Genomic DNA, 14,646 nt, shown 5'->3' on the forward strand with positions numbered 1-14,646 from the left:
ATACCCAGTAGACACAAAAAAGCAACTAGAGATAAAAACGGTACGGAAAATGGCCATAGCTGATATCGTTATCGAACTGTTCTCGATCTCTCATGTACTCAGTGAATGATGTATTTGATCTATGCTCAACTCCACCATCTGTCGTTATTATTATGGTTTTGTAAAACTTCAGTTAAGATATTATTTTGTTCTATTCACAGCCGTTTCGTAATCATCGTAATAGTATTAAACAGTACGTTGACTGTGGGGGGGGGGGGGGTGGAAGGCGGCGGGCGCCTTCCCAAAGTGATAAGGATCTGACACGAGAAGCGGTGTTTGCTGTGAAAAAGCTAGCGATATTTTTTGTTTGTTTTGTGGAGGGAAACTGAACAGATTGTACAACCAGACGCGTAATTTAACTAGTCTACAAAGGCAACAAAGCTAACACTTGTAGGCATTGTGTTTCAGGGAACTCATAATTGAATTCGTACGTGGAACTTATACGTTTATGTTTGTACGAAATTATAAAAACATTGAGGTTGTCATAGACATGTGTCTAATGTGTGTCTACATAAGTTACACAAATTAGAAAAAGGCGTCGAGCTTTTGTTATCTCGCTAATTCGGTATCTAGATGAATTCTGTGGATTAATGAAGTTTCGTTCACTGCGAATACTGGCAAACGTATTTTCTCGTCGCTGTTGGAACAACAAGTTTTCAAATTATTTATACATATATATCTATATATATATATATATATATATATATATATATATATATATACAGCAGAAGCAGGTTTTTCATCGTTCCTTCTACGTTACGGGCGATGATGTTTGATAATTATGACAGTAATATAGGAAGAACCTTAAAGTGAGGAACTTTCAATGTTGTGAGAAAAGTTAAGAGAACATCAATAAATGAGTCTCGTCTTTATGCACGTTTGAAAATTCGTTGTATCGTAATAGAGTTAATTAAATCTAGTGTATTTTATCTTAGTGGATTTTTTTTTTTGGATGTCTTTTCATGGATGGAATGTAATAAAACAACAATAGAAAATTCTTACCAGATCTGTTGTGCGTACGAGCAGCATTTAAAAAGAGTTATATTATTTCCACTTGATATAGAATCAATACGGTGTTATTGTTACAAGTCTGACTACGCTTTGTAGGTCCCTAATTTCATTTTAATCCCTGTGACTATATTGGCCGCGGACTGATCGAGATCGTTTTTTTTGTGTATGATACAATTACACTTTTTTTCATTGACATGATAAAACAAAACACTCTTTAACTGTCTGGACGATCTCAAAAGGTACTTCACATCCATAACGCTCAAAGAAAATTAATATTTAAAAAAAAAAATACCAATTTCAGAATTATAATTTTCTCACTTAGCTTGCCGTCTCCATCTTGTGCGCCTGATGAGCATATGGCGAGTGGATCCCATATACATCGCACGGTTATGTTACAGTGGAATAAGGCCGATGATTGGAGCCTACTAGGTCAGCCACGTAAAGACACCACCGTAGACAACCTTCTATTATGTGGCCGGAGCGTGGGACTAAGCCCTTGTGGGTCTTCGCAGAGACTAGTACCTATTAATTGTACGGCAGCTCGGGTCTTACCATAGCCCCGTAACTGTCGGGTAACAAACGACTGAATGCAAACAAGCTTCGATTGACGCACGTTAAGGGGACTGTATTTTCTAATTGTTTCGTTGTACAGCTACCTGGCAAGGGTGTTTACACACATGTGAATTCCATTACGAGGTCTGCGATGGCAACGTCTTCATCACAACGATCCGCTAGGCGCACCTCGTTTCCGCTTTACTGTGCGACATCTTATTATACGTATAGATTAGCCGAATATACAATAATGGCTTGAGACTTAGGGTACATCGTTTTGCTATAGATCGATTTCGCCCAATTGTTTGACATACTATTGTACCGGATTCGCAGATGTGTTAGCAAACAGATCTACAATGAATGAGCGAATCATACGGGGTGCCTTTACTCTGTGGGTATATGGGTAAATTATGACAAAGGCGGTATTTTAAAAAGCGACGTCATATCCACTATGGCTCTATGCTGAGCTGGCTCGAGTGGGCTGTCCAGGCTAACGGCCGCTAATAATGATACATAATATGTGACTGTAACCGCTTTAATAACCCAGAGCAAATTTCACAGTTGTTCAACGTAAGACGGTCGTAAATTCTTATTTGAGGAGATGGCGTTTGAATGAAGACGACAGCGAGGCCTGCTTGCGGTCTTGTGGCAAATCTTGCCAGTTGTCTACCCGGCCTTCGTTCTAAAAAAGTAACACGTGCTCTGTCCACCAGAACTAAACATATTGGCATTCCTGTATACTGGCATTAGGCACAACCGAATAGAAGCTTTAAGCACCATTCAGCCTATACGAATTACTAAAATGAATAAATAGTTTGCTTAAATAAATTGTGGATAAACCTAAATTAAGCCTAGATGTGTTTATGTCTAAACTACACGTTGCTGCGCAGTACAGATTCAAACTCGTTTTTATTCCCGCTCAATTTGTCCACCCATACACACAAGTAGACTACAAGCTCTGGGTCATATGCCTTATTTCCATCAAATGTAACCAACTGGTTCTGGTCAGTTCGTGTTAGGGATTAGCTGTCTGATGCCGTTTTTCGTAATCTTTCCTTGCCCATTCTAAGTGCGGCACAGAGATTACTTGAGCGTAATTTTTGTCGGTTTCTCGACACGTTACCTGGCTGTGGAAACGATTTCTATCAGTCCAGACCGCTGTTACTGCAATGATTCACCAACCGTTTCAGCGTATATATACCTTTACACCCTAATCTACATCATAGCAGAGGCTAATCAGTAGCTTTTATCGCTTCACATCTGTGCCGGCCTGGAGGTGCTCCACGGTCTGCAGGTTGTGGCATATCCTTGGCGGTCTATACCACACCCCTGTACGTATACATACACACGTATAATGTTCCACACATGGATATGCCGCTCTACACACGTAGATCTAGTTCCTGTTTGTCAAATTCTATTGAAACAGATCGAAGCACCGTTATCGTTGTCTATGATCAATGTCTTCAGTGATGGTTGGAGAAGTTTCTTCTGCTTGGCGTCGTTGTTAGCAAGAAGCTCGAAACAAGATAAATCGAGTGAATAGGTAAGTGGGAAGCGTTCGGGTGGATGGCATACGAAATGTGATACTTTTTCAGGTAACTGCATGGAACATCACTACCGAAACGGGTTATGGACATTGAGCTCGCACGTATAACGGTAATAGCTGATGCTTCTATTACCGATGCGTTGTAGTATACCTCGCGTTGGTCCATTCGGTCGCCGATCCGTATACCTCGCTATAACACGAACTCTTCAATGCTGAACGATACATATATTCTATCCGCAGACTAAGGAATTCCACAACACGAGCGTGCGGTTAGCTGCGTCGGAGACTGCCGCGAGACCAGCAACAAGGCTATTTGCCCCCGTCCGCCTGCTTGCCCGCCCGCTTGTTTGTTTCATCGGTTATCACGGGGAAATTTTTTTAGCCAACGTTGCTATATAGCTTATCGCTGCTACTCCTCGTTCCGTTGTTACTGCTGCTTTACAAACTAATACTAGATATTTTGCCTGGCTGTTTCATCGAGTGTAGAATTCGGGACGATTGTCGGATTGGGCGCAAGCGTCACGAGAAATGAATGATTCGTTAGCATCGACGAATCGCAGAGACCAATCAAAGAAAGACAAAGGGATGTACAGAGAGGACCAAAAGTAGACAAAAGGCAAAACATGTAAGTCTATAAAAAAAATAAGCCTAACACTATAAAGGAAACTATGTTTGCAGTTGCTGTTTCAATTATAGGTCTGCTTTTTTCACGACTGCAAGTTTAACACTTTCCTAATTCTTTCCCAAGTCAGTTTATTTTCCACTGTAAGCCTGCTTCTTATTCACCTTATAGATACATATGGAGAGCCCAAATAGAAAGCGTGGCGATACGTGTCGGCTACTACACCGTTTAGCTTAAGAGTTCTAGCGATATTCGCGCTATGTAGCGGCGAGAAGCCAGACGGATTTCTCCCGAACTAGGAAAATATAGTAACGACGGTTCGTCAAAAATGAGCGTTAGAGGCATCTCAATGGAATACATTCGCATACAATATCAGTCGTCACAATCGCGGATAGTACGAGGCTTTGACATGGCGGGCCCCTGCTAGCGATGGCTGGGGCAAAAACTTTACAGTCAAACTGTGATTCGGTGGTGATCTTGTGTGCTATGGAAGGAGACAGCGTTTGCAACGAAATGCTGGCTGCCACCAAAGACTTGATGTGAATTAAGATCTAACTATGGGTTATGGACGAGCTACTGCTTCTAAAATGGTTTGCAAACTAGCGAAAGGCGGAGCTTCAAGCGCAGATAAGGTTTTTGTGCCATGTATTTCCATAGCGGTACGAGGCACTGTGCGCTCGCACGTTCAATCAAGTATCGATTGAAGTATAACTTTGTAATTAAACTACCTAACTCGATTATTCGATAATAATTTCGGAAAGGGTGCATAAACGAGAGAGGGGAGGACGGGTACCTGTGATCGTTTCGTAATACGCGCTCTATTTGTGGCAAAGACAAGGTATGCTACTGGCTGTTTTGTTACATCTGTGAAAATCGTTAGTATGTCTTTGCAAATTGTTCTGTATAGTGTGCCATAATACCAAATAATAAGTGCCCTAATACAAGTGAGTCAAGCGAGGCAGCTAAGGTCTTTACTTGATGCCCCCCGTTACTCCTTATTTGTATGAATAAGTCTATGGAATGACTATAATATTAAGGATGTGTCTCTTTACTATAAGGCCAGACCGGGAGGGGGGTTTTACTGGGTTGATAGGAAGTTTCTTTAACAGACCCTTGTAACGGGATGATAACATTTTCTAGAACTGTGTCTTAAACTAGTAATGGCTGCGTGCTATGGTTAGCGTGGTAGTGCACTAAGATAAATACGCATGAGTCATCCGGCGCACGGTCTCCTTTAAAAAATAACCAATACGGCACACTCGGTGAAAATAGGAGACCGGATAGCCTAAAGATCGTAGGAATAAACTGAGAACAATCTTCGAAAATTCCTGGACCTCTATCAAGAGAGTATACAGCATTTTACGCCGTCATACCATCTAAAACCAAAAAAAAATACACTTCTATTATTTATTGCACTCTATGATCATTATTTATATCACTTACTTAGAATCCTTCCTTTTATCTACAGATTTACATAGGTGGTGAGACCAATTAACAAGAAGCTGAACTGTCCAGATGAATAAGCTCAACATCATTATACATCAATTCAGATGATGGAGGAACTAGGCTCGAGCTAGCTTTGCCCCTTGAGTTTATAGCTGGGCTTTCGTAAATGCCAGCGCATGCCGTACATTGAGCTACTTGATCGGGCGCATTTTGGTGCTACAAAAAAAGGGTCGCAGTGATTCCATACACAGCCCTGGCACTCGAAATGAATCAGTGGTCAATTAGGCAAAAATATACTATTTATCATAGTGCTCATTTCATAACAGCGACAGTTTCTGAAAGTTGTATCATCAAGTTCCGTTGCAATAAACAGAACATTTCATCCAGCCGAGTAGCCGCTGAGCTTTTGTCAGGTTTCTAATGTCGATAGTGCCCGATCGTGTTTATGGTCTGAAGCTTACGGCTGCCCTGCGTAGTAGATGCTGTGGTGTGGCCTGCTCATTGATTGAATTGACTCATTATCAACAAAACGACAACAGCAACAGTAACAACAACAAAGCGCTATGTCTTCGTAATTATACAGTATACAGAGCGAGCAGTGAGCCGAGCACCTATTGGGCGTTCACAACATCTAGCCTTTAAGCTATCCGGCGGCCAACAGCTGAAATGTCCTTTTCAACGATTCGTATTTGTTGATATACGTATTACTAGGCGACCAAATCAAATGCGAGTGATAGACAGAAATCGGTAGACTCAGTGCCGATGCCAGCTGATTATTTGTTTGTAAACATAAAAAACATAGAATTAGAACTTTAGTCTTATCGCGTATAGAAATCTTTGGCGATACGATATTGGTTCAATGACTCGCCGTATACCATAAACTAAATGCTCTAATTAATATTTCAACTTTTACTATCCGGCACCGCTGTTAAACATGGCTTAGTTGGTGCCTAACACACGAAACGTTTACCTTTAAATTTCGTCTGCTGTTAAGTTTTGTAGGTTATAGGTTTGTAGGCGTAAGGTTGATCGTATCCTTTGCGTGGGTAGCTGTTCGCGTAGCTGTTAACTGATGTTGTTGACAAGCGCGAGTGCATTGTCATATTGTGACACAGTCGAAGTTGTATAACCTGTTCTGTCATCATTACATGCCCATGTTACCCTTGTTCGAACGGAAAACAGTATGGCGAGTGTAGAAAACTACGATTTATAAATGTGCCAAATAAAATCTATGTTAATTTCAACGGGGCGTGTTCATAATTTGATAGCAATGAACCGATGAAATGTTACTCGAATAGTCTGGGGTCCGAAGTTGACGAGGTCGGTAGTGCTTCGTCTTCTAAAACCAGCTCCACTCACCTGACGGCCATATTTTTTCTTTGTTACATTACCGCACATCTAAATACAGAAATGTACTCGACCATTAATTACGACAACACTTTCCTCCCAATCGCTCTGTCGTAGAGTTTTTGCGTTTTTCGAATGTATGTATGTACCTTCGAAATAAATAAACTTAGAGGTACGTTAGCTATCATTCGAACGACAGCCGCGTACAGCTATTTTTTTCGATATAATGCCATGGCACAGTGGCAAATTTGGCATCACCAATCAGCGAAGTTGTTCCGACGTGGGTTACAATGCAGGTCGCCTCTGGAAGGCTGACGACGACGGCGACGGCTGAGCTCGATTTGAAAACGAATTAACAATTTTTACATACAACTTGAGCCATGTCGAAAAATTCGGGATGAAGTTAATAGTTTGTCGGCCAACCGTGTTTCAATCGGCTGTCGATCAGAGCAGCATGTGCTTTAGCCGCCCGGTAGCGCTGTAGGGCCGGGGCTGCACACAGCCAACATCGTGAGGCGACCAGAGTTGTCGAACATTAATTTTCAGTAATAAAAATAATCATTCTAACTGAAATTTATGGTCAGTGCATCGTTTGCGGAATCTTTGCACAGACCGAAGACGAGAAAGACTCGCTGTCCTCGTTTACAGTCATCATTGTACTTGATTATCAACGGTGCGGTTAATCAAATCTGCATAAATGAAAAGCTTAAGCACGTGTGATGCGTTTTTATTGACTACAATGATAGGAAAAAATTACCTGCGATTGTGCATAAATTTTTTAGGCTTGAAAGATCGACGAGGATGAGTTCAGGACACGAGACGAGTGCACCTACGGACTAAGCTGTACGAAGCTAGAGATTGATAAAACGAGATAATCACTAATAGCCATGAGAGAAACAACATGTACATATACGGATCCCGCGTTCGCTATCTTGTATACCTGCGTACACCCTTTTTGCTGTACGTGTGTACACGGTACGTTTATGTATACGATTGTTGATAGAGTGAGCGACTTTACAGGTGCGGACAAATGCCAGTGTCGTTCGATCAGTTCAATCCCAATGACTGGTGGTACTTAAGGTTAGCTGGACATATTCGCCCCCCTTGTAAATGTGCCTAGAATGCAAAGCCATGATATATTTGGTTCGAGATATTTTTTGGCGTTATCGTTACGTAAAGAGCACGAATAAATCGCCTTTGTGTTTAGTACTAGTTCGAACATATTGGCTTTAGCTGCGTGCAAATATATATATATATATATATATATATATTTTACAAAAAAGGCATATATGCCCAGCTAACCTCAAGAATCTCCGATCCGTCGGTCAAAATCGCCCAAATGTTGACGTTAAGCTTGAATATATATAGGAGTAAATAGTTGATATGTATATAAGAGAATGCATTTTAAATCAGTATAGTATTACGTAACTGCGGTCAGCTCTGTTTTGATTATAACAAGTACGTACCTATCTCAACAATTGTTAAGCTAGCTTTATCAATGTGTCATTGAATTACTTGAAATTTTAACACAGTTGTTGATCCTCCTCCTGGCACTGCGTGGGGACTGGGTCGCGCGTGAGGCCGGCTTTTCCCATTGTTCCCAAAACACTTGTACTCGTTAGGTTTATCCCGGTCACGAATTTGTCCTTTTAAAAATATCGTTAAAAGCCTTCCCGCGTTCATACATCGGCTGCTCGCGTTCATTAACCTGTCGTTTACCGGAATTAGCCTTGAATGGCGATCGAAGTTCTCTGATTTCCGCTTCTTTTAGAGGCGTCTTCTAGCGATGGGTTGCGGCAGTAAACTAAGTGGCCAACGTGTAACCCAGTGATCCACTGGCATGACCTCACAGAAGCACTTCACGACGGTTCGTCTAATAAAAAAGCCACACAACGTTCTGAAGAGGTAGCGATATCGGTAATGTCGAAATGAGCTGAAGACACCTAGGCATTAAAAAGAGTTTTTCTTTTCAAATAAAAATGAAATTTGCCTCTCACGTTAGGGCTACTATGCGCCAAATCTAAGTTGCTATTATCGAGATTACCTGCACTTTTCCTCCTTCTACTTTTGTCCTTAATATATATATATATATATATATATATATATATGGAGTATACTTTGTGGATATATATGCGTTGAAGAATATTCCAGCTTTTTGCCACTTAAAGGACTACACAGCCGGCGCCGGTAATTCAGCTTAAAACTACTTCCGCCGAGCAGACATTCATATCAACGATAGTGTTACGGCTAATCGTTCAAACTGGAGGTCTCTCACATGTTAACCCAGTCGCTTGCTTTTGTGGCCCAACGATCCGCTATCTCGCCAGTGTTTTCGCTTAAGCGTCTTGGTGGGGATCGCTAACAATCTTCTACGAAATTGGGTATGAGCAGTGTTTTGTTGCTAGTTATCTAACCCAGTTCTGACTATTATCATCTACTTTATTTAAATTTCGAGGCTTACCTTAAACGTTCATTGAGCTATTCGAGTCCGTCTCTCCTAAACAGCGTCGATTTCAGCTTAGTTAATTCCGTTTTTAGCTGTTTGCTCATGGTTTTTACTACCTAGACCAATACGGGCTCTGTAGCAATCATACGTACAGGCGAATTTTACCTGTGGACATAAAACACATTGCTACTACTATTATTATTATTATTCTTGTCATTATCTAATAAAAGCCCGTTTAAACACAATATATTTCTAGGGTAATTGAATCGAGTAAGTTCGAGCAGTTACGCTACACCGTAAGGACAGACCGCTTTCTCTATGTCGAATAGGTTTCGTTAAGACGTATGGTCTACCATTGATTGTCCAGATGAAAAACTTGCCGCTTGATAGTTTCAAATTGGCGATTAGTAATTACGCGCGTTTACATTTTGTTTCTATGTAATTTGCCGAATACGTACGTTTCTGTTAAGCTGGTGTATTCCTTACGACATGGTACCAGAAATCATTCGGCCTCAATTGGCCTTAACTATGTGTGCCTGAATATTTGCAAAGTAGCAGAAATCACCGTCGGCCCGGTCCACACCACTTGACAAACCCATATACATATGTATATGCAGAAAGTAAAGAAACATCGAAAGAAGCCGCTTGGCACAGACGGTCTTTTGGTCCTCGTAGGACTTCAGTGGATCGGATTGAAACGTACTTGAGAAAAGCGCCCACTTTGTAGACCCAACACCCCTTTCATTTATTGTTCAATCATATGAATGATAAAGCATGCTTCGATCTAATAATGGTTGGGCAGCCTAAGACTTCCTCGGGTTTGTCTCTGTTGAGGAATAATGTTCTGCATTTAGCAGGGACAGCGTAGCGCGATGCTGAAAGTACAGACTAGATTTTACTAGATGATAATAACTGGCAAAGCCTAATCGGTACCGGAAATTATAGGATACTCCAGGCTGTGGGTCGGGCGGAGATAAAAAAGAAGAAGGGTAATAACAACTATATCTTGTTCAGGATAGTCTTCTGAGCGTTGAGTGTCCGCCTTTCTTCGAGGCAGGTGTCCTTACTCTCGAGCTATTTCACCACATACGTATAATTGGACCATTAAACAGTTCTTATACGCTTTAGATAGTAACGGATCTTCTGTTGGTAAAGTATCTCCAACAACAGAGCGTTCACTGTTCTTATTATAGGTTGGATCACTTTGAACTCGTGCTGCCTATTACGCTACGTTGGTTCGACAGCTTAAAAAGAAAGCGTTGTTTTGAAAATCTTGTCAAAATTTCCAATAACAGCTGTTAGGTAATACTGAAAGTAGATAAGGCTTGTACGCTTGTAGCACGATATACCACACAAACATTTTAAGACAGACGGGCAAATACGGAACCTCTTCTAACAAAAACCGATATCATTCAGGCTAGTTTATATTATTACCACTGTTATTGAGAACTTCTCTACCGCCGTCTACTTTAACTTAACGAGTAGTCATAGATTTCGATTTCTGTGAGACTCGACGAGCATTCCGTAGACATCTAGTCTCGCCAGCGGATTCAAAACTATTTGATCTTAACTTTGCCACGCTAAACTTACACATGAAAACCTACGCACCATGCCCAAGTTATACTAAATTAGATTATAGTGCCAGGCTAACTGATTGAAATCTAATCAGAAACGTTGCAAAGGACTACTTCTACTTAAGCGATCGTATCAAGGACGATAGGACACGCGGTTAGCAATAATCAATGGCTCACTGGATTGGCACATGGACAAGCGGCTATCGATTTGTCATTTAATTAAAACGCGGATATATTAAGAGCGAACGATTTCAGGCTAATCAGTAATTACTTGATACGTACTGTGACTAAAGGCATCGTACAAACCCAGCATAGGGGAACGGATGGTGTACGAGTTCAATTTATACAGTTACCCTCGTTTCCGACAAGATATTCTTGCTTGCAATCGTAAACATGTCGATACTATATGAGTTAGACAATTGCAAAGCGTCCCTGTCTTAAACATTTCATTCTATTGTTATTATATGTGGCACGATCTCTTTGCACGTGGACCATTCTAGCCCCAAACCAAAACCTACTAGTAACAGTAATTAATTATACTACGGTGGCATCGCGTTATCGGTGAAAGTAATCTGTGTTACTTGGATGCATTTTGGCTCAGTATTTGTATATAAACACGCACTGATACACACTCTGAACGAGTGGCTTGTCCAGCTGGCTGGAAATACAGAAATCGCACAAGGAAAACGTTGCTTTGTTCCAAAACGAGCAGAATTTTCTGTCCGGGTCACATTGCTCTAGGAGGATCCATTAACGTTCTTCATTATTCTGGGCATTAACTCGATTGAGTTCCGCTTGATTTCCTACATAAACTTTTTCTGTCAAACAGCAGCCTCATTGCTCTGTTTATCACTATACATATATGTGTGCGTGCGTGCGGGTGTGTGTGTGTGTGTGTGTATGTATATGAAAGTGATATTATCTTTTTTGTGTGGACGAAACAAACACATAGGGAGATAGTGTCCATCGCGCTTGAAGCCCTTAAACCTGAGCTGTGCTAAGTACAGATTCGACGAACAAAAAGCAAGCCCAGACATGCGTTTGGCAAGTCCGCCCCTACGACATTTTGCACAGACAAGACTAAATTAGCAAATGTTACGCCATGTACATTTACATGTATTCTTAATGAACACAATTGAACCGGTACTCGTACATGAAATTGTTCCATTAAGAACAGTGTAAATGTGCTTGTCAATGGGCGCTATCTGAGTAGTGGCCATTACATAGAACTTGGCTAGGAGTGGTTGACTTTACCAATCTAAATGGTCGCTTTTATTGACGTTATCCCCGCCCGCTTGAAAAGCAAACGAGTCTTCCTTGAGTCCTTACACGACGAATCAACTAGGGGGCTTGTAAGGCAGCGGAAAATTTCCACGTGGTTATTTCACACTGGGCGCTCATTGCGATGCGCTACTATCTCTATGATGGACACTGTTTGTTAAGGGCTAAATGATCATAGTTGGTAGAGTTGTACGGACAGCAGCAGGCACGCTGGTTCGATGTTAGGACTTCAACTACACCTAATCAATTGTACATATGAATAATGGTGGAATGATAGCAGGCATTTTGTATGTGAGCAACGCGGTCATGGCGCACAACTGATTTGGAAGAACAGATAGACACTTACGGGACGACGGGATGGCTATGCGAGGATAGGTGAACCTGCTTCAACTATAGTAACAATCAAAGTAAGGCTTTTTTTGCACCACAAACGAAATCTTTCATCTGCAGATGGATGGACTGATAGGCTCTACCGTGTGTGGGCGAAGATCGTTATGCGAAGCTCACCGTTTCGTTGCAGAAATAGCATCAATTCCATAGTGTATGGAATGTTTCAACATACGTGTCCGTCAGGAGGTTTTCGTGCTCAGGGAAGCCAGCCGATCAAAGGTTGTATCATATGCCCTACTTAAAAATATCGAAATTTTCAGCTATGTATATGCATGAGGCCTAAAATGGCTGGTGATGGTGTACAGGTAATAATCGATGAGACAGCGAACATGTCTATCAGTACAATAGAATATTAACCAAACCCCATTCTTTTTCATTTGGCGTGAGTCGCTGCGAGGAGTTGAAGATCAACAGGACTGACTGCGCAGAGGAGGCAGAAAACATCGAGACATTCTACGTACGCGTACATATTATCACAATGGATTAACGATGTAATCCACAATCTGCTCAGATCGTTTCCGACTTGAGCTGCCTACATTGTGCCGTAGACGTAATTCTATTTGTAAATGTGATGTCGTTGAGCTGTTATCACGAATATGACTAAGGTACGTTTTCTGCTAACAGCGGTCACTCTATAGAAGGCAAAGCGTTACCATTGGAAGACATCCAACATCTGAAAGTAAAACGTTTGCAATACTTCGCGTTGGGTATAATATAATTTTCGAACATTATCTACGACAAACGTCCTATTGTTTTTGTCCAAACAGGACGGAATCGTTGGTGAATGGTAATCTTTACAAACGCAGCACGTCGACTAGGTCTTATCCCTTGTCTGCGGAGCACGTTCAATCGCTGAAAACTGTTTAGACGATCACCGTTACCGTAGTACAATCAACATAATATCGTAGCGGATACCTAGTTTGGCCTGGCAGCAGCTCTAGGTCAGTTCCACATTTCTGAACTTTGATCAGTTAGCAAATTGGGTGCTATAGAATACGAAACATAACCGTAATAAGTATAGCTTTGAAGAGCAGTGTTATCGGACAAAAGAAATTTAAAATTCTGCAAAATGAGAGCTCGTTCGGGTACAGAGATACGCAAAAATAACATCTAGTGCCCAGCTGATTAGCTGCTAATATTATGCATCAGTGCAACCGAGAATGACGTTAGACGTCTTGTGGCCATATAGTTTCTGCATGTTTTGCAGCCATAAGTGACGCGTGCAAGGTATGTCGAACAGACCATTGGATATTTGTTGTTGGTTTTACATATTGCTACATACTGTATACCTCATACATGTACTTTATCGAGTTCGGCTAAGAATGTTAACATGCGGAAACGAATCGCATTAGCGGTGAACTCATCGACACGTAATGATTTCATCGTGGCTCTAGAAGCAAGGCTTACGTCGATCGTAAGGTACAAGACCTGACTTTATGATGAAGAAGCACAACTTCAGCCTTCGAACCGGACGCATCTGTTGATCGAAAAGTAGATGTAAACTGGATGAGCAAATGGCACGTTAATGGAAATTCAATTTATAGACGAAATAATGAACTGAAGAATCACTCTTTGTGATGTGATTATTAGAATAGTTGTTATATTATAGAAAAAAAAAAAAAAACTATTATTAAACAACTATAAAAACTATATTATATAAATAGCAATAACTTGTGCATCGTTCGGGCTCTGGTTGTGAAAACGCGAATATACGAAAGGGCATTTTTGGAGTCTATCCCTTACTAGTGCACAGGGGGTGATACGGAAACAGATGTAGCTGCACCTTCGGGACAGATCGGAGTACGACTATGACGATTATGACGAGCATTACTGATAGGTCTGTTCAGCATTAGCAAAGCCTAGCGATCTAAGACAATAGAAAAGATGCTATTGCTTATTCCCTTCCATTTTCTACATTTCTGACAGATAAATACTGTGATTCGTACAGGGTCCGAACGTGGCTGATTACACCCGTTCGGCTGCCCCTAAATTTATAATGTTAGAAAATGGATCAGCCATGATCTTGAACATATGTCCTAACTCGAGACTTGAACTGAGCGAATATATTTGGCCTATTCTAGACTGCACCGTGAATCAATGGGCTACAGTGCAACTCGCAGTGCTATACTAGCCAGTTTAGCACGTTACTTGTTACACTGGCCTGTAAGGGACGAATCCTTCGCGCGAGAGTTAAGGGCTCCGGTCATATATATATATATATATCTAAGGCCGATGTCGAATATCGGAGTACCTGTCACTGTTTTTATCGCGCTTGTTGGCAATGCCGGAGCCTTACTGAAATGATTCGGCTGTTTATCAATGCGAGCAGATAGTTGGCTCTTGCCCCTAAGGCAAGAAGGCTGCTGATGAACATGCAATGTCACGACCAGGT

At 41.3% G+C, this 14,646-nt stretch overlaps 1 long non-coding RNA gene across 3 annotated transcripts in view; it reads right to left on the reverse strand.

Annotated features, from left to right (window-relative positions):
• Positions 1 to 9,174, reverse strand: part of LOC111273682 (uncharacterized) — a 15,064-nt gene extending 5,890 nt beyond the window's left edge. Inside the window, exons 1-2 of one of the 3 annotated variants that reach the window (XR_002687989.2) lie at positions 9,025 to 9,174; positions 8,079 to 8,436 (exon numbers count right to left, since the gene is read on the reverse strand). This is a non-coding gene — a long non-coding RNA (uncharacterized LOC111273682). Of the gene's footprint in view, positions 1 to 8,078; positions 8,507 to 9,024 lie in introns of all 3 variants that reach the window. The other 2 variants (XR_002687987.2, XR_002687988.2) reach the window with 2 other exon arrangements.
• Between the last annotated feature and the right edge of the window lie 5,472 nt (positions 9,175 to 14,646).

The sequence above is a fragment of the Varroa jacobsoni genome, unplaced genomic scaffold (genome assembly GCF_002532875.2).
Source record: "Varroa jacobsoni isolate VJ856 unplaced genomic scaffold, vjacob_1.0 scaffold_214, whole genome shotgun sequence".
NCBI classification, from domain to species: Eukaryota; Metazoa; Arthropoda; class Arachnida; order Mesostigmata; family Varroidae; genus Varroa; species Varroa jacobsoni.